The following is a 19311-nucleotide window of genomic DNA, read 5'->3' as shown; positions in this document are numbered from 1 at the left end:
ACTTGAAAACAGCACCATGAAAGTACTACCTTTTATTAAAGCATTTTAGAAGCTTTATCTAGCCAGCACCACGGCTCACTAGGCTAATCCTCCGCCTGCGGCGCCAGCACACCGGGTTCTAGTCCCGGTCGGGGCGCCGGATTCTGTTCCAATTGCCCCTCTTCCAGGCCAGCTCTCTGCTGTGGCCAGGGAGTGCAGTGGAGGATGGCCCAAGTGCTTGGGTCCTGCACCCCAAGGGAGACCAGGAGAAGCACCTGGCTCCTGGCTTCAGATCAGCACGGTGCGTCGGCCATTGGAGGGTGAACCAACGGCAAAGGAAGACCTTTCTCTCTGTCTCTCTCTCACTGTCCATTCTGTCAAAAAAAAAAAAAAAAGCTTTATCTAAACATCTAACAAATAAGTAATATTTAGTGGGATAAAGAGAAGTCAGCTGTTGTTTCCCATGTTTATCAATAGTATAGATTACCTGAGGCAATTCAGCTGTACAAAATAACATACACAACATTTCTACCGTGATTTATGATAGAGGTAAGCATTTACAAAAACTTTGGAAATGTTGTGCCTTGGGGCCAGTGCTGTGGCACAGCACTTTAAGCCATGATTTGCAGCACCAGCACCCCATATGGTTGCGGCTGCCCTACTCCCAATGCAGCTCTCCGCTTAATGTGCCTGGGAAAGCAGCTGAAAATGGCCCAAGTCCTTGGGCCCCTACACCCACATGGGAGACCTGGATGAAGCTCCTGGCTCCTGGCTTCAGCCTGACCCAGCCCCGGTTATTGGGCCATTTGGGGAATGAATCAGTAGATGGAAGGCCTGTCTGTCTGTCTCTGTCTCTCTCTCTCTCTCCTCCTCTTCCTGTAACTGAGCTTTTCAAATAAATAAACTTAAAAAAAAAAAAAAAAGTAAAGGAAAGAAAACGTTGGGCCTTAACTGTGAAACTATGTTTTTAGTGTGCATGGTATAACTGGCGATGGTCAGTTGGCACCATGTCTAGTCTGAGTTCCAGGTGTTAGGTTACATAGGTATCTCCTATATTTTAGGGGCAGATCAACTCTACTAAAAGGATTTACTTCACAGCCAATAGAAACACACGTGCCAGAAATTAAACTCATGCAATCAAGTGTGAAATCCTGACTCCAGCCAAAAACTGACACCAGTAAAAGAAACAAGATCTTAGTTCCATATGTAGACATTACAATGGGAGAGTACTGACCAAAATGTTTTCTCAATAAACACCAGAATTCAATGAATTATCCTCATCAAGCCAACTACTTGTGAATGCCCAATTTAGATGGCAAACGCAAAGAGACAAAGGCAGAATTCTTGTTTACAGACATCTACAACTTAGCTGATCAAAAACCCTTCCTTACACAAAGAAACCAACAGTAAATGAACACATAATTCAATTCGAACATTTAATGAGCAGAAAAGATTGAAATACAAGACATAACCAAGCACCATATCCGACTCATCAGCCACAGGGCAGACCAGTGTGGAAGAGTTAGGTAAAATTCCATTTTAACCACATAACAATCCCACAAGCACCTCCTTGTAGTTAGTGGCCGCTTCTTTAGTTCCTCCCTCCCCCATATTCTCACCTACTTCCAAAATTCCCATCCCACCTAGTTAGTCTGAATGTTACTCAAGCTCTAGGACACTTCAGAAAAGTATTCCCTTCCTCCGCCCTCCACACCCAACTGCGTGGCCATGGCCGCAGCTGCTCAGCACTTAGCACACACCCTTGCCACGCTGTATTAAAATTATCTTCACCATGCATCCCTCTCCTACATTGGCTAACTTCTGGAGAGAAATGGACCTGCTTGGATGGGAAGTAAAAATTCAAACCCAGAACACGTGTTAATCCTCCGCCTAAGAACCAGCAGCTCTTAAGTCTGACTTATCATTAATTGGATTAACAACATAATCAAATCTTCTGGCACCTCCCGCAAGCTTTCTTGGTACAACCATTTTAAGTTTTTGTGGTGTGTGTGTGTGTGTTAAACAATTTTAGTTTTACAAAGGGAAAAGCGCAACTATTCTTATAAGCTCTCCCAAAAAATCTTTTCAGCCAAAAACCAGGTGATGCTGCAAACTCGTCCTGGCAAAATTTCCCATGGCATCTCCAAGGTGAGCCGAGCCCACCGCGCCCCTCGGCCACATTTCCAACCGCAGGAACTGGTCAGCCGCGCTGAGACACCGCCAGCTGCCGATGACCCGGTCTCCCGACGGCTCAGTCCTTCCCTGTCTCCCCGCCGAACTTCCGCGATGGGCAGCGAGCTCTCCACCCAGACGGTCCGAAAGCAGGGACTTCCGACCCGGCCCCACCACTCCGCCCTCGCGCGCGGGATGAAGTCAGGACCACAGACTTGAAATCCCGGGGCCGCGACAAGACAGCACCCCGCCCAGCACCCGGGCGGTTCTGTCCCGGCGCCCCCGTCTTGGCCGGGCTTAGCTCTGGGTCCGAGCCTCCGGACCCAGACGCGTTCTGCAGGAGTCCGGGCACCACCCGACCGGCCACCACCACAGGTGTCCCTTCGGACTCCGCGGGATGAGGAGCGAGCCACCCCCGGGAGGGTGCACTGGTGGCAGGAGGCAGTCGGTCCGTCCGAGTTCGGCCGGGCCGTGCAGAACTTGGCAACCACTGCCTGAAACAGGGGAGGGCGAGCACTAAGAAGATGAAGAGACCGCGACGGCCTAGCGCCCAGCAGGGCCGCGCTGCCCGGGGCCCGGGTGTGGGACGAAGCGCGGCCGGAGACACCGACGCGAACCGGCTCCCGCCGGCCGGACGGCACGGACGAATGACCCAGCAGCCCTCGTCCCGCGCGGGACGACGTCTCTGCCCACTCCCGGAGCTCCGAACGGCGCCACCCTCGTACCCCGTCCCTCTGATCCCCACCTCGTCGGCGGCTCCACCGGCGTCGGGACCGCCGCTCTCCCCGCGTAGCTCAAGTGGGTCCTGACTCGGCCAGTCCACTCCCCGCCCTCACACCCGCCCTCCCTCTCACGCCCCGCCCCGGCGCCGGGAGCGCACGCACGTCACGCACGTCCGCGGCGTCACTTCCGGGGCTTTGGGCCCTGGAGGGGAGGAGACTAGTTAGTGCCCTGGGGCGGTGGTGGGCGAACGGGTTCCTAGAGGCTGTGTGGAGAAGCTGCGCCGAAGACGCTGGGGGGCCGGGCTGCCTCCAGGTTAACGCTGGGGCTCTGACCCGGAGCGTTCGGACGCCGTGGAGAAGCCTGTATTTCCCTGCTTGCTTCCGGGTTCCGGCTTGTAAATGCTTGAGGACAGCACTGCCCCTTGGGTGTCGCCCAAGGGAGCGGCACGGAGTGGGAGAACTGCCCGAAAGCTAGAAGTGTTCGAGTTAAAGGATTTGAGAGAAATGGGTCCAAACGCCGATTTTACATTGGAGCAAAGTAAACCCAGAAGTTGAATAACTCCGCCAGTGCCACGCAGTATTATCAGTGGTCGAATCCCACGTGGAATCCCATTTCAAGAATGTTGGAGACAGAAGCCAAACACACTGACTGCTTGTGTATCCTGGATGCCACCTGTGCCACCGAATGCAGCCCCAGGGAAGGAATGAAAAGAAAATCTATGTCCTGTGTGGGATGCAGACTTGGACTGGAAGCTCAGCGTTGCAAATTGTCGCCTTCTGTGATCTTGGATAGGTCGCCTGATTACTCAGTTTTCGTTTATTTTCAGAGCACAGATGAATCGACTTCTTCCTCAAGTGTTTCCTCAGCGCATGACGCTTGTTAGGCTGAGGATACAAGAACGGAAGACAAAAATACCTGTGCCAAGTAGTTGCGGTGCTTAAAGGGAGAGGTGGAGGAGCCAATAAACAAATTTATGGTAGGACATTGGACAGTGGTAATTGCTGTGGGGGGAAAGAATACAGAAAGAGCGGTAGGAAGTGCAGCCTAGGGCAGTCTTGGTGCAGTGGTTGAGGCACCCATTGGGAAGCCTGCTTCGTAGATCAGAGTGCTTGGGGTCCCGCTTCTTAGGAATGCACACCCTGGGCTGGTGATAACATCTGAAAGTGCTGGAGTCTCAGCCACCAATGTGGAAGACACAGAGTTTGTTCTGGGCTCCTGGCTTGGATATGGCCCAGCCTAGCTGTTGCAGTGTTTTGGGAAGTGAATCAGCAGATGAAAGATCTCTGTCTTTCAAATAAATTTTTAAAAATAAATAAGGGAAGCTGTGGTGCAGCCGTTGGTGCAGCCGTTAATATGTCACTTGGGATGCCCCTCATCCTGTATTAAAGTACCTGGGTTTCAGTGCAGGCTCCACTTCAGATCGCAGCTTCCTGATAACGGTGGTGGTGGCTCAAGTCTTGGGTCCCTGCTTCCCACGTGGTAGACCCTGATTGAGTTCCAGGCTCTTGGCTTCAGCCTGGCCTAGCCTTGGCTATTGTAAGCATTTGGGAAGCCAACAGATGGAAGATTACTCACTATTTCTGTCTCTCTACGTTTCAAATAAAAAATTAACTTTTAAATAAAAATAAATTTTAAAATGTTTTCTTAAAAAAAAAAAGAAGTGCAGCCAATAAGTTTGCAGTTTTACCAGTGGACCAGAAAGGCCTCACGGACATGATTCAAGCAAAAAGGGAGAGAACCAGCTGTGCTGTTGTGTACATGTCTGGGCAGGAGTGTTCTAAGCACAGGTAACAGCACCGGCAAAGCCCCTCTTTGACCCCTCCAACCTTTGTAGCTATGATAGTGAATTGAGAAGTAGAAGAGATCATAGATAGTTAGCAAAGTAAGTAAGGGACCAAGGCTAAGTCAATATAGGAGGGAACTGCCAACAGTATGGATACTGGAAGGTCTGACTCATTGAGGCCATTAAAGGAAAATCTATAGTGCATGCTATTCATTAGTCCATTGCTAATTTTGATGTTGATTAGAGGAGAAACTTGTTATCGTGCTAAGTAATTTTTTTTCATCCATCCAGAAGTGGAAACTTGTAGCTAGGTTATTATCTTTACCTGCAATTCAGTTAAGAGGCTGGTTACCTCACAACCAAAATGGTTGTTAATTTCAGGGTGGTTATGAATTTCCTTTGACCGGTGGTGTCAGAGGATATTGCAATGTCTTAGTCTCCATATTTTCTTGTCTCCTTCTGCCTATGTCCCTATCATACTATCTCTGCATCTACTGGATTCTCTCTTCTCCTGTCCCAGTATTTTTGTTTTGTCCAAACATGAGTGGAGGGATGAGGAAGAATTGCCTTGGAAAAGTAATTATTTCAGAGGTAGATGGAGAACCCATGAATGACATCTTTCTCCTTGTGGTACTAGGTATTAGGAAAAGATAGTTCTTGAATTATACATTTTACAAACTTGGCTTAGTTTCATATGGATTTTCCCATGTAGATTTTAGTCTATTTTATAAGAAAAATTTATTTAGGGGCCAGCATCGTGGAGTAGAGGGTAAAGGCATCACCTGCAATGCCAGTATCTCTTATGTGTGCTGGTTCCAGTCCTGGCTGCTCTACTTCCAGCTCCCTGCTAAAGTTCCTGGGAAAGGAGCTGAAGATGGCTCAAGTCCTTGGGCCCCTGCACCTGGGTGGGAGTCCTGGCTTTGGTCTGGCCCAGTCCCAGCTGTTGCACCATTTGGGGAATGAACCAACAGATGGAAGTTATCTCTCTCCTTCTCTTTTTCTCTCTTTCTTTTTTTCTCACATAAATTCAGGCCTTGAATAAAAAATACTACAGGAGGCCAGTGCTGCAGCTCACTTGGCTAATCCTCCGCCTGCAGTGCCAGCACCCCAAGTTCTAGTCCTGGTTGGGGCGCCGGATTCTGCCCCGGTTGCTCCTCTTCCAGTCCAGCTCTCTGCTGTGGTCCGGGAAGGCAGTGGAGGATGGCCCAAGTGCTTGGGCCCCGGCACCCACATGGGAGACCAGGATAAGCACCTGGCTCCTGGCTTCGGATCGGCACAGTGTGCCAGCCGTGGCAGCAATTTCAGGGGTGAACCAAAGGAAGAAGCACCTTTCTCTATGTCTCTCTCTCTCTCTAACTGTCCACTCTGCCTGTCAAAAAAAGAATACTACAGAAAAAAAAAAGATTTATTTATTTATTTGAAAGACAGAGTGATGGGGGGGAGAGAGAGAGAGAGAGAGAGAGAGAGAGAACTTTCACCCTCTGGTTCACTCCCCAAATGACCACAGCAGAAATGGTTGGGCAAGGCCGAAGCCAAGAGCCTGGAGCTCCATCTGGGTCTCCCACATGGGTGGCAGGGGCCACACATCTGAGCCATCCTTTCCCCCAGCACATTAGCAGGGAGCTGGCTTCGAAGTAGAGCAGCCAGGACTCAAACAGGCACTCATATGGGATGGCAGTGTTGCAGGCAGAGGCTTATACCCACTGCCCCACAACTGCAGCCTTCCTTTATAGATTTCTGTCAGCAGAGAAAGGTGCCATTGTGTGGGTGCAATATTGATATTGTTACCCTGCAGTGAGACTTGAATCAGAACTCAGGAACAATGACTTTGGGCATTGTCTCCCTGTTAGTGCAGGTGACATTGTTTTGCCAAACAAAATTCTAAGCAAACTACACATTTTGGATCACAATGCAGGAAAGAATATAAAACTACATTTCTTTAAATAAACCTGCCCCCTTCTGCCCTGATAAAAACATACAACCCATGGTGATTGATGTTTTCAACACTAAATCATACTTTTTGTAGAACAAATGTCTCCCTTCCAAAATTTGCTAACCATCAACATAAAATAATTTGTACACAGTGTCATTTTCATAAATACACTGATTCATGCAGACTTGCTAGGCTGAATACTGGTTCTCCATAAAAGGAATAGTCACTATGATTTCAATAGAAAAAAATACACATTTTAGAACAATATATTCAGGTACATTTGAGTCTGGTTGAGCTAAAATAACAGTTCCAGAAGCAGCATTGCAGGTGAACAGAGAGGGATACAATGCAATTTACCCAGGGGTGATGGAAGCTAATTTTTTTAAGATATATATTTGGAACCAGCACTGTGGTGTAGTAGGGTAAGCCTCTGCCTGCAGCACTGGCATACCATATGGGCACTGGGAATGCTGGTTCATGTTCCTGCTGCTCTTCTGATGCAGCTCTATGCTAAGGTCTGAGAAAGCAGCAGAAGATGCTCCAAGTCCTTGGGCCTCTGTACCCATGTGGAAGATTCAGAAGAAGCTCCTGGCTCCTGGCTTTGGATTGGCTCAGTTCTGGCTGTTGTGGTAATTTGGAAAGTGAACCAGTGGATGGAAGACCTTTCTATCTCTCCCTCTCTCTCTCTGTAACTCTGTCCCAAATAGGTAGCCTTTAAAAGAAAAAAAAAAGATTTATATATGTATTTGAAAGGCAAAGTGACAGAAAGGTAGAGACATAGACAAATCTTCCACCTGCTGGTTTACACCCCAAATGGCCACAACAGTCAGGTCTGGATCAGGCCAACACCAGGAGGCGGGAACTCCTTCCAGGTATCCTACATGGGTGGAGGAGGCCCAACCACTTGAACCATCGTCTGTGACCTTCCTAGGTACATTAACAGGGAGTGGATCAGAAACAAAGCAGTAGGAACTTGAACCAGTGCTCCAATATGGGATGCCAGCTCTCTGCTAATGTGTCTGGGAAAGCAGAAGATGGCCCAAGTTCTTGGGCCCCTGGCACCCACAGGGGAGACCAAGATGGAATTCCTGACTCCTGGCTTTGGCTTGGCCCAGACCTAGCCCTTGCAACCATTTGGGAAGTGAACTAGCAGATGAAGAAATGTGGCATAGCGGGTTAAATTATCACCTGGAACTACACCCCCTGAGTGCCAGTTCAAATCCCAGCTGCTCCACTTCTGATCCAGCTCCCTATTAATGCTCCTGGGAAGGCAATAGCAAAAGATGACCCAAGTGTTTGGGCCTCTGTCACCCACAAGGTTGAGCTGGATGGAATTCCAGGCTCCTGGCTCAGCCTGGCTGAGCCAGAACCTTTGCAGCCATGTGAGGAGTGAGCCTGCAGGTGGAAGACCTCTCATTCTACACCTCTCTCTCTCTTTCTCTCTCTCTCTCATTCAGTTTTTTCAAATAAATAAAATAAATTTAAAAAAAGGTTTGTATCCTGGAATGGATCAAAAGGAGATGACAAATAAGAGTAATGAAAAACAAAACAAAACAAGACCTAGAAGAAAGAGGAAAACTAGGAAAGAGGAGTAATGTGGAGGCCAAGAGTAAAGAGAGAGCACAAGTGATTGAGCTGCATTGTCAGTTTCTGCAGAGAAGCTGTGTAACATGAATCTCCTCAAGAGAAAGGAAAACATGTTCATACAAAGCCTTACATATGAATGTTCAAAGCAGCATTATTCCTAATAGCAAAAGTCATACAACCAGATATCCATCAGCTTGGACAAATAAAAATGTGGGATTATGCTCATACAAGGGATGAATACAATAAAAAGGAACTAAGTAATGACACTTGCTACAAGAATGAACCTTAAAAATACTACGCTAAGTGAAAGAAGTAACACACAAAAGGCCACATATCATATGAACCTGTTTAAATGAAATGTTCCAAAGATTTTGAAATCTACTAAGATAGAAAGAAGTGGTTGCCCATGGTTGCAGACAGAAACAGAATTACTGCAAATGGCACATGAAATCTTTCTGGGGGTTGATGGAAATATTCTAAAACTGGAATGTGGTGATGGCTGCACAGCTCTGTAAATTTACTGGAAAATCACTGAATTGTAAGTTGAATTTTTATGGTATGTAAGTAATATTTCAATAAAGCTATTTTTAAAAAAGACCCCAAAATGAAATAGCAAGCCACACACTAGAAGGCAATATTTGCATATCCTATACTCAATCAATAATTCATTCAAAGTATATAAAAACCTCTGGCAACTCAGCAATAAGACTAACCACTCAATTCTTTTAATGGAAAAATGAAGAAACCCTTCACCAAAGAGGATATATAGGTAAATAAGCACATGAAGAAATGTTCAGCATCATTAATCATGAGGCAAATTCAAATTAAGATCACAATGAGATACACCACCCACTCACTAGAAGGGTGAAAGTGGAAAATGACCATACTAAGCCAATAGTTTAGAATGTTATACTATTGTAGTGTTAATGGTGTGTGATTACTTTAAATTTTACTGTATATGGGTGAAACAGTCATTGTTCTATTCAATGATTATTTGTAGGTGTTGTTTTTATTCCCACTAAACTAGAGTATTTTTGCTTTTTTACTTGGCCAAACTTATTCAGTGAAGTATTAAGCCTTTTTATTGTAATGTAAATTTAAAATGTTATCTCAAGAACAAAAATAGAAAGGGAGAGGGAAGGAGGCTGGGAGGGAGAGAGGGGAGAGACAGAAGAAGGGAGGAAACATCATGTTTTAGAATTGTATCTACTCTATGAACTATATTGAGTGTGGTAAAAACTAATTAAAATTATAAAAAAACACAGTTGCAAACATAAAAATAAAATAACCATACTGATGGTCGGTGAAGGTATGGACCAACTGGAACTCTCATAAGCTGCTGGTGGAAATGTAAGATGACCCAACCACTGTGGACAGTGTGTCAATTTCTTTAAATTTTAAAATTATAGCTACAGGCCGGCGCCGCGGCTCACTAGGCTAATCCTCCGCCTAGCTGCGCCAGCACACCAGGTTCTAGTCCCGGTCGGGGCGCCAGATTCTGTCTCGGTTGCCCCTCTTCCAAGCCAGCTCTCTGCTGTGGCCAGGGAGTGCAGTGGAGGATGGCCCAAGTGCTTGGGCCCTGAGCCCCATGGGAGACCAGGATAAGTACCTGGCTCCTGCCATCAGATCAGCGCAGTGCGCCGGCCACAGTGTGCCAGCCGCGGCGGCCATTGGAGGATGAACCAACGGCAAAGGAAGACCTTTCTCTCTGTCTCTCTCACTGTCCACTCTGCCTGTCAAAAAAAATAAAAATATATATATATAGCTACAATACAATGCAGCCATTTCAATCCTGAACATCTACCCATGAGATATAAAAACATACATCCACACAAGAAATTATACACGAATGCTCATAACAGTTTTATTTGTAACGTTTCAAGTTGAAACAATCTAAATGCCTGTGGACAAGGAAAGAAAGGAGCTATGATCTCTTCATACAATGAAATGCTGCTTGGCAGTTCAAAAGAACCAAATTATGGGTACATGTATATGTATATGTCTAAAAATAATTATGCTAGTGGAAGAAGCCAAATTCTAGTATGATTTCAATTATATAAAATTCTGGGAAATATTTGTGTGAATCAACAGTGATTGGAAGCAGATCAATGTTTCCATGGGTATGATGGGAGCAAAGAGGAGGTAGGAACTAGAAAGTGGCAAAGAGTTAGGGTAGGGGATATGATCATTATATTGATTGTGGTGATGGTTTTGATTTGGGTAGGCGGATAGCTACCAAATACAAGGAGCTAAGAAGTAAGCCAAGTATGCAACTTGCCCAAATGCCATCACCTTCCGTGCTAATTCAACATAATTTGAAACTCGGCACACACACTTCTCATTATGCTGCTAAGTCTCATTTTCCATCATGTACCAGATGCCATGACACCTTCCTGGTGTCATGGAACCTTGATGTGTATCGTCACATACCCTGTAGCCCCTACCCCAAAGCTTGCCTCCTTTGAACATCCAGCATCAACTTTTCTCTTATAAAAAGAATGACCACAGCCTGGGTAGGGGCAGTTCTCCCCCTGGAGGTTGCCAGCACTCATGTGTGAGTGTGTACTATCTTTTGCTTTCTAATAGTATGTACCCCTCTGCTCACTTCTATCCATGTTTCCCAGTTGTATTTCTACACACAGGGAGACAAGAACCTGGACTAAGTACAGGTAAGGGTCTCTCTGAGCTTAGCTCGACAACATAATTTGGGGGTCCCAATTCCCACAACAGTTTCACAGGGTATACATATGTAAAATTTCATTATACTGTTCAAACATCTTTACCGTTTAAATTACAGTTTATTACACATCAATTGTCCCTCAATCAGACTGTTAAACCCAGGACAGGGGTGGGGGTAGGGGAATATTTAGCACAGCTGTTAAGATGCTGCTGGTACACCTACATCTCACACGAGAGTGCTTGAGTTTCAGTTCTGGCTTCTCTGTTTCTGATCCAGCACCAGCATCCCATATCAGATTACCAGTTCAAATCCCAGCTGTTCTGCTTCTGATCCAGTTTCCTGCAAATGTACCTGTTAAGGCACTGATGCTTGAGCCCCTGCCATCCATGTGGGAGACCAGAATGGAGTTCTTGGCCCCAGGTTTCAGCCTGACTCAGATCTGACTGCGGTGGCCATTGAGTGGTAAGTAAGCCAGTGGATGGAAGATCTTGTTTATTCTCTCTGTCTCTCTCTCTCTCTCCCCCCTCCCTCCTTTCTCTCTTTTTCTCTTTTCCTCTCTCTGTCTTTTGAATAAATAAATCAATCTTTAAAGTAAAAAAAAAATTTAAATAGTAACACTGGGGGAGTGGTTTAGTGCTTTCTGAAATAATTATATCAAAAGTCTACTTCTAGGGCCAGTGCTGCAGTGCAGCAGGTTAATGCCCTGGCCTGAAGCACCGGCATCCCATATGGGCGCCAGTTCAAGACCTGGTTGCTCCACTTCTGATCCAGCTCTCTACTATGGCCTGGGAAAGCACTAGAAGATGGCCCAAGTCCTTGGCCCCTGCACCCGTGTGGGAGACCCGGAAGAAGCTCCAGCCGTTGTGGTCAATTGGGGAGTGAACCAGTGGATTGAAGACTCTTTTTCTCTTTCTCTCTCTCTCTCTCTGCCTCTCCTCTCTCTGTGTAACTCTGACTTTCAAATAAAAAATAATTACATCTTTAAAAAAAATTCTACTGCTCTGATAATTCAGGAGGGAGGGAAGGCTCAACTCTTTAAAGTCATAGACTCTGTTTTAATCCTATTAAATTTTTGTGGCACATATGTTTCTATTTCTCTTGGGTAGATACAAAGAGTGAAATCATTAGGCTAAGAGCTTCTGTTGAATGTCGTTGTATTCCCACCAGCAATGTTTGCCAGTTCTAGTCACTCCACATCAACATCAATAAGTGATATTGTCAATATCTATTTATTTGTTTATTTGACATGCAGACAGACAGAAACAGACAAAGAGAGAGAGAACTCCTACCTGCTGGTTCATTCCTGAAATGTCTGCAATAGCCAGGGCTTGGTCACGCTTAAGCTGGGAGCCAGGAATTAGATCCAGGTTTCCCGCATGGGTACCAGGAGCCCAACTCCTTGAGCCATAGCCTGCTGCCTCTGACAGTGTGCATAGAGGGAAACTGGAACTGGGAGCCAGAGCCAGAAATGGAGCCCAGACACGCCGATAAGGGATCTGGGCTTCCCAACCAGCAACTTACCCACTAGCTAAAGGCCTGCTCCATATAATCCTCTTTTTTTTTTAATTATTAAAAGATTTATTTACCCTTTTGTTTGAAAGGCAGAGAGAGAGATCTTCCATCCACTGGTTCACTCCCCAAATGGCCACAAGAGCTTCGGCTGGGCCAGGACAAAGCCAGGAGCCAGGAACTCCATATTGGCCTGCCATGTGGATGCCAGGAACCCAAGAGCTTTGGGCCATCTTCCACTATGTCCAGGTGCATTAGCAGAAAGCTGGGTCAGAAGTGGAAAGGGAACTTGATCTCAGGCTCTCTGTATGGGATATGGGTGTCCCAAGAGGTGACTTAACCCACTGCACCACAACAGCTATCCCTAATCCTTTTAATACACTGAATTCAATTTGATACTATTTTCTTGGGAAATTTTCATCAATGTTCAAGAGATATTGATCAGTAGCTTTCTTCTCTGTATTTATTATGTCTCTTCTAGTGTCTCTCTGGCTCTCATATCAAGGCAATGGTGGACTCAGAGTGAGTTAAAAAAATGTTTCCTCTTCATTTTTTTTGGAAGGGTTTAAGAAGGATTGGTATTAGTTCTTTAAACATCTGGTAGAATTCTTCCAGTGAAACCGCTAGGTCAAGGGCTTTTTCTTGTTGGGAAGTTTTTGATTACTAACTTAATCTCTTATGAGTCAGGTTTCCTCTTTCTCTGTGACTCAGTCCTGATAGGTTTTGTGTCCCTAGGGACTGTCTGCTTGATTTGGTTCTTCAATTTGTTTGGTGTAGGGGCACTGTTGTGGTGCAGAGGGTTAGACTGATTCCCATCTGGGCACAGATTTGAGACCCAGCCGCTCTGCTTCCAGCCCAGCTCTCTGCTGGTGCACCTAGGAAAGCAGTAGAAGATGACCTGAGTGCTTGGGTCCCTGGCACCCACATAAGAGGCCCAGATAGGGTTCTGGACTCCTGACTTTGGCTTGGCCCAACCCCTCCCATTATAGCCACTTGGGGAGTGAACCAGCAGAGGGAGGATCTCTGTCTCTCCCTCTCTCTCTGTAACTCTGCCTTCCAAACGAATAATCCTTTTTAAAAGAAAAAAAATTGGTGCACATATGTTTATAATATTCTCATAATCTTTTTCATTTCGGTAAATTTGGTAGTAAATTTCTAATTTAAGCTATTTCGGTCTTCTCTTCTTAATCAGTCTAAAAATTTGTCAAATTTTCTGATCTTTTAAAAGCTTATTTATTAGGGGCCAGTGCTATGTCATAGTAGGTTAAGCCTCTGCTTGCAGTGCTGGCATCCCATATGGGCACCGGTTTGTGCCCAGGCTGTTCCTTTTCCAATCCAGTCCTCTACTAATAGCCTGGGGAAACAGTGGAAGATGGCCCAAGTGCTTGGGCCCCTGCACCCATATGGGAAACCCAGAAGAAGCTCCTGGCTCCTGGCTTTGGATCATCCCAGCTCCGGCCATTGTGGCCATCTGGGGAGTAGACCAATGAGTAGAAGACCTCTCTATCTCTGTCTCTGTCTCTGTCTCTCTCTAACTCTGTCTCTCTCTAACTCCACCTCTCAAATAAATAAATCTTTAACAAAGTTTATTTATTTTTATTTTATTTATTTATTTGATAGACCAAACAAGAGATATGAGAGACAGCACTTCTTTATGCTGGTCCACTCCCCAAATGCCCAAAACAGCCAGGGCTGGGCCAGGCCAAAGCCAGAACTAGTATCTCTATGAAGGTCTCCCATGTGGGTGGCAGGGATCCAAGAACTTGAGCTTTTATCTTCTACCTCCCAGAGTGTGCATTAGCAGAAAGCTGGACTAGGGGTAAAAGTGGGTATAGATATGAAATATGCCTCATACTCAGGCACTCCTATATGGGATGCAGGTGTCCCAAGCCATAGCTTAATCTGGTGAGCCACAATTCCCAACCCCACTAATCTTTTGATCAACTTTTGGTTTTAATTTTCTCTATTCTTTTGTTTTCTTATTCTCTATCTCCATTCTAATCTTTATTTCCTGTCTTCTGCTAGTTTGGGTTTAGTTTGCCCTTCTTTTTCTACTTTTTTTTTTTTTTTTTTTTTTTTTTTTTACAGGCAGAGTGGACAGTGAGAGAGAGAGACAGAGAGAAAGGTCTTCCTTTGCCATTGGTTCACCTTCCAATGGCTGCCATGGCCGGCGCGCTGCAGCCGGCGCATCGCACTGATCCGATGGCAGGAGCCAGGTACTTATCCTGGTCTCCCATGGGGTGCAGGGCCCAAGCACTTGGGCCATCCTCCACTGCACTCCCTGGCCACAACAGAGAGCTGGCCTGGAAGAGGGGCAACCGGGACAGAATCTGGCGCCCCGACCGGGACTAGAACCTGGTGTGCCAGCGCCGCAAGGCGGAGGATTAGCGTAGTGAGCCACGGCACCGGCCTCTACTTCTTTTAATGTATATAATTAGGTTTATTGATTTGAGATTTTTTAAGATTTATTTATTTGAAAGGTAGAATTACAGAAATGGAGAGGCAGATGCAGAAAGAGAGAGAGAGAGAGGTCTTCCATCTGCTCTTTCACTCCCCAGATGGCTGCAACAACCGGAACTGTGCCAATTCGAAGCCAGGAGTTCTCCCCAAGTCTCCCACATGGGTGCAGGAGCCCAAGGACTTGGGCCACCTTCCACTGCTTTCTCAGGCCATAGCAGAGAGCTAGATTGGAAGTGGAGCAGCTGGAACTTGAACCAGCGCCCCTATGGGATGCCAGCATTATAAGCAGCGACTTTACCTGCTACACCACAATGCTTGCCCCTGATCTGAGATTTTTTAAAATTATTTTAAAGTTTTTGAAAGGCAGAGGGACAGCAAAGAAAAGAGAATCAGCGACAGATAAAGAAATCTTCTATCCACTGGTTCCCCTAAATGCCTGCAATAGCTAGGGCTAGGCCAAGCTGGAGCCAAGAGCCCAGAACTCAGTCCAGGTTTCCTATATGGGTAGAGGGATCTAACTGCTTGAGTCATCATCTGCTGTGTCACAGGGTAAACATTAGCAGGAAGCTGGAACTGGAAGCAGAACCAAGACTCAAACTTAAGCACTCTGGGGAAAGGGGAGGGTGGTGGGTGGGAGGGACGGTATGGGGGGGAAAGCCATTGTAACCCATGAGACGTACTTTGGAAATTTATATTCATTAAATAAAAGATAAAAAAAAAAAAAGTAAAAAAAAAAAAAAAAAAAAAAAAAAAAAAAAAAACTTAAGCACTCTGATATGGGATGCAGATGTCCTAAGCAGCGTTGTAATTACTGTGCCAAACTCCCACTATGGGATTTTTTTTAAGTATTTATTTATTTGAAAATCAGAGAGAGAGAGAGAAGTTTTACATTTGCAGGTTCACTCCCCAAGTGGCCACAATTGCCAAGGCTGATCCAGGGCAAACCAGGAGCTAGGAGCTTCATATGGGTCCCCCATGTGAGGGCAGAAGCCCAAGCAGTTGGGCCATCATTTTCTACTTTCCAGGCAGATTAGCAGGGAGCTGGATCAGAAGTGGAGCAGCCAGAACTCCAACCAGTGCTCATATGGGATGCTGGTATCTCAGGTAGTAGTTTAACCCACTGTGCCACAATGCCAGCCCTCCCATGATTCCACTTTTAATCACTGGTTGTATAAGAGTGTTTAATTCCCACTTATCTGTGAGCTCCTGAGTTTTCCTTCTGTTATTCATTTTCATTTTCATTCCATTGTGATTATAAAAGATAATTCACATGTTTTTAGTCTTTTAAAATTCACTAGGATGTGCTTTGTGGCTTGGCACAATCTACTCTGGACAGTGTTCCATGTTCACTTGAGAAGAATGTATATTCTGCTGTTATTGGTGGAGTGTCCTCTTTTCTTTGAAGATTTACTTGTTTGTTTGAAAGGCAGAGTTAGAAAGAGGGAGAAACAGAGAGATCTTTCATCTGCTGATTCACTCCCTAAATGGCCTCAACAGGCATGGCTGGGCTAGGTTGGAGCCAGGAGCCTGGAACTCCATCTGGGTCTCCCATGTGGGTGACAGGAGCCCAAGCACTTGGACCATCTTCTGCTGCCTTCCCAGTCGCATTGGCAGGGAGCTGGATAGGAAGAAGAACAGCTAGGACTCAAAGTGGCAATCATAGGAGATGCCAGTGTTGTAGGTGGCAGCCCCAGTTGAGTGTTCTATATATGTCTGTTAAGTATTGTTGGATTACGGTGTTGTTCCTGTTGATATTGCCTCTTGTTCTGATATTGAAAATGAGGTAGTAAAGTCTCCATTATTACAGAACTGTCTATTTCTTCCCATGCTGTCCTTCTTTGTTAAATATATTTTGGTGACCTGTTGTTATTTCCAATTATTATTCTTGTTAGATTAAATCTTCTATCAGTCTATACAAGGGAATTTCAAAAAATTCATAGAAAATGGAATTAAAAGATAAGTTTATGTTGGTGCAAAATTTTTTGAAGTCCATATGTAGATTTGTTAAAAGATTATTTATTTATTTGAAAGGCAGAGTTACAGAGAGGGAGAGGGAGAGAGAGAGAAATTTTTTTTACATTTATGCCTTTATTGGATATTATAGCTTCAGATATACTGAGATTTAAAAATAATTTCTTTTTTAAGAAAACTTTTATTTAATAAATATAAATTTCAAAAGTACAACTTTTGGATTATAGCAGTTTTTCCCCCATAACCACCCTCCCACCCACAAACCATCCCATCTCCTACTCCCTCTCCCATCCCATTCTTCATTAAGATTCATTTTTAATTATCTTTTTATACAGAAGATCAACTTAGTATATACTAAGTAAAGATTTAAACAGATTGCAGACATACAAAGTATAAAGTACTGTTTGAAGACTAGTTTTACTGTTAATCTGCATAGTACAACACATTAAGGACAGAGATCCTACATGGGGAGTAAGTGCACAGTGACTCCTGTTGTTGATTTAACAACTGACACTCTTATTTATGACGTCAGTAATCACCCGAGGCTCCTGTCATGCGCTGCCAATGCTATGGAAGCCTCTTGAGTTCACAAACTCTGACCTTTTTTAGACAAGGCCCCAATCAAAGTAGAAGTTCTCTCCTCCCTTCAGAGAAAGTTACCAAGAGAGAGAAATTTTCTATCTGCTAGTTTACTCCCCAAATGGCTGCAATGGCTGGAGCTGGGCTGATCCAAAGCCAAAGAGCTAGGCGCCTCCTTCTGTTCTCCTACACGGGTGCAGGGGTGTGGTGGAATGAGAGGGCCATGCCAAGGTGGCCACTGGCAAGCCAGCATTAGTTACTCAGGAATGGCTTTGGAAACTGCCTGGCAACAGGCTGTGATTGGATGGCTTTGGAAACTGCCTGGCAGGCTGTGATTGGATGGCTTTGGAAACTGCCTGGCAGGCTGTGATTGGATGGGGCATAGACCACCCCTTGACCAGATTGGCTGGTCTTGGCTATATAAGATGTAGTTTCAACTGAAATAAATGAGTCTGCCGGCTGCTTGCCTCGAGCCTGCTTTCACCAGACTCCCGGGGTCTGTGTGGTGACTCCGCGCCTCTTGCCCCCACCACGCTGTTCCTCTTATAAACGAATCCACTGCAACATTGTTGAGAAATCAACAGCAACACAGGGGCCCAAGCATTGGGACATCCTCCACTGCCTTCTTAGGTGCATTAGCAGGGAACTGGATTAGAAGTGGAGCAGCCTGGACTTGAGCTGGTGCCCATTGGGAGGCCAGTGCCAGAGGCAATGGCTTTATTCATTATGCCACAGAACTGCCCCCATATACTTTTTTTTGTCTATATTACTCATTTTCCAGGCTTTTTGAAGACATTCTCCTATGTATTCATGGATTTCAACATTTGGCACCAAAATAAACTTTAAAAACTTTATTTTATCTATTTGAAAGATAGAGAAAAGGAGAGAGAGAGAGACAGAGAGGGAGAGAGAGACAGAGAGAGAGCACTCCTTACACAGGATCACTCCCCAGATGACCTCAACAGCCTGGGTGAGGCCAGGCTGAAGCCAGGAGCTTGGAACTCCATCTAGGTCTCCCTCATGAGTGGCAAGGGCCCAATCTCTTGAGTGCATTAGCAGGGAGCTGTATGGGAAAAGGAGCAGCCAGGACTCAAAACTGGCACTCAGTTAGGGAGGATGGTGTCACAAGCGATGGTTTAACCTGCTGTGTGCCACAGTACTACCCTGCACCAAAATAAACATATCTCTTAATTTTACTTTTCCATGAATTTCTTGAGGTACCTTCATATAATTATACATCTATATAGTTAATATCTGTACTACTTAATAATTGCTATGTCACTTAATGGCTATGCATGTAATATACAAAGGTAGTCTCGAAGGATCATGGGAAAGTAGAATTAAAAGATAAAGGGGCGGCTGGCGCCGCGGCTCACTAGGCTAATCCTCTGCCTAGCGGCGCCGGCACACCGGGTTCTAGTCCCGGTCGGGGCGCCGGATTCTGTCCTGGTTGCCCCTCTTCCAGGCCAGCTCTCTGCTGTGGCCAGGGAGTGCAGTGGAGGATGGCCCAAGTGCTTGGGCCCTGCATCCCATGGGAGACCAGGAAAAGCACCTGGCTCCTGGCTCCTGCCATCGGATCAGCGCGGTGCGCCAGCCGCAGTGCGCCGGCTGCGGCGGCCATTGGAGGGTGAACCAACGGCAAAGGAAGACCTTTCTCTGTGTCTCTCTCTCTCACTGTCCACTCTGCCTGTCAAAAAAAAAAAAAAAGATAAAGGGGCATTATGGCACAGCATGTTAAGCCACTTAGGGTGCCCACATCCCACAACAGAGTGCCCAGGATGGAGTCTACCTTTGCTTTCCATCCAGCTTCCTACAATGCACATCCTTGTAGGCAACAGATGATGGCTCAAGTACTTGGGTCCCTGACACCCATGTGGGAGACTCAAATGGAGTTTTCTGGCTCAAATGGAGTTTCTAAGCTTCAACCTGGCTCAG

General features: G+C 45.7%; 1 protein-coding gene across 6 annotated transcripts in view; it reads right to left on the bottom strand.

Moving 5' to 3' along the window:
* RABGEF1 (RAB guanine nucleotide exchange factor 1) overlaps positions 1-3044 on the bottom strand; it is a 70918-nt gene extending 67874 nt beyond the window's left edge. The window contains exon 1 of one of the 6 annotated variants that reach the window (XM_002722278.5): positions 2897-3044. The gene's annotated coding sequence lies outside the window, so the exon portion shown is untranslated. The remainder of the gene's footprint in view (positions 1-2896) is intronic. The other 5 variants (XM_008249650.4, XM_070064755.1, XM_070064756.1 and 2 more) reach the window with 5 other exon arrangements.
* Positions 3045-19311: the final 16267 nt, after the last annotated feature.

This window comes from Oryctolagus cuniculus, chromosome 19 (genome assembly GCF_964237555.1).
Source record: "Oryctolagus cuniculus chromosome 19, mOryCun1.1, whole genome shotgun sequence".
In the NCBI taxonomy this organism is placed as follows: domain Eukaryota; kingdom Metazoa; phylum Chordata; class Mammalia; order Lagomorpha; family Leporidae; genus Oryctolagus; species Oryctolagus cuniculus.
Note: the sequence above shows the minus strand (reverse complement) of the source record. Positions and strands in the feature narration are given on the sequence as shown.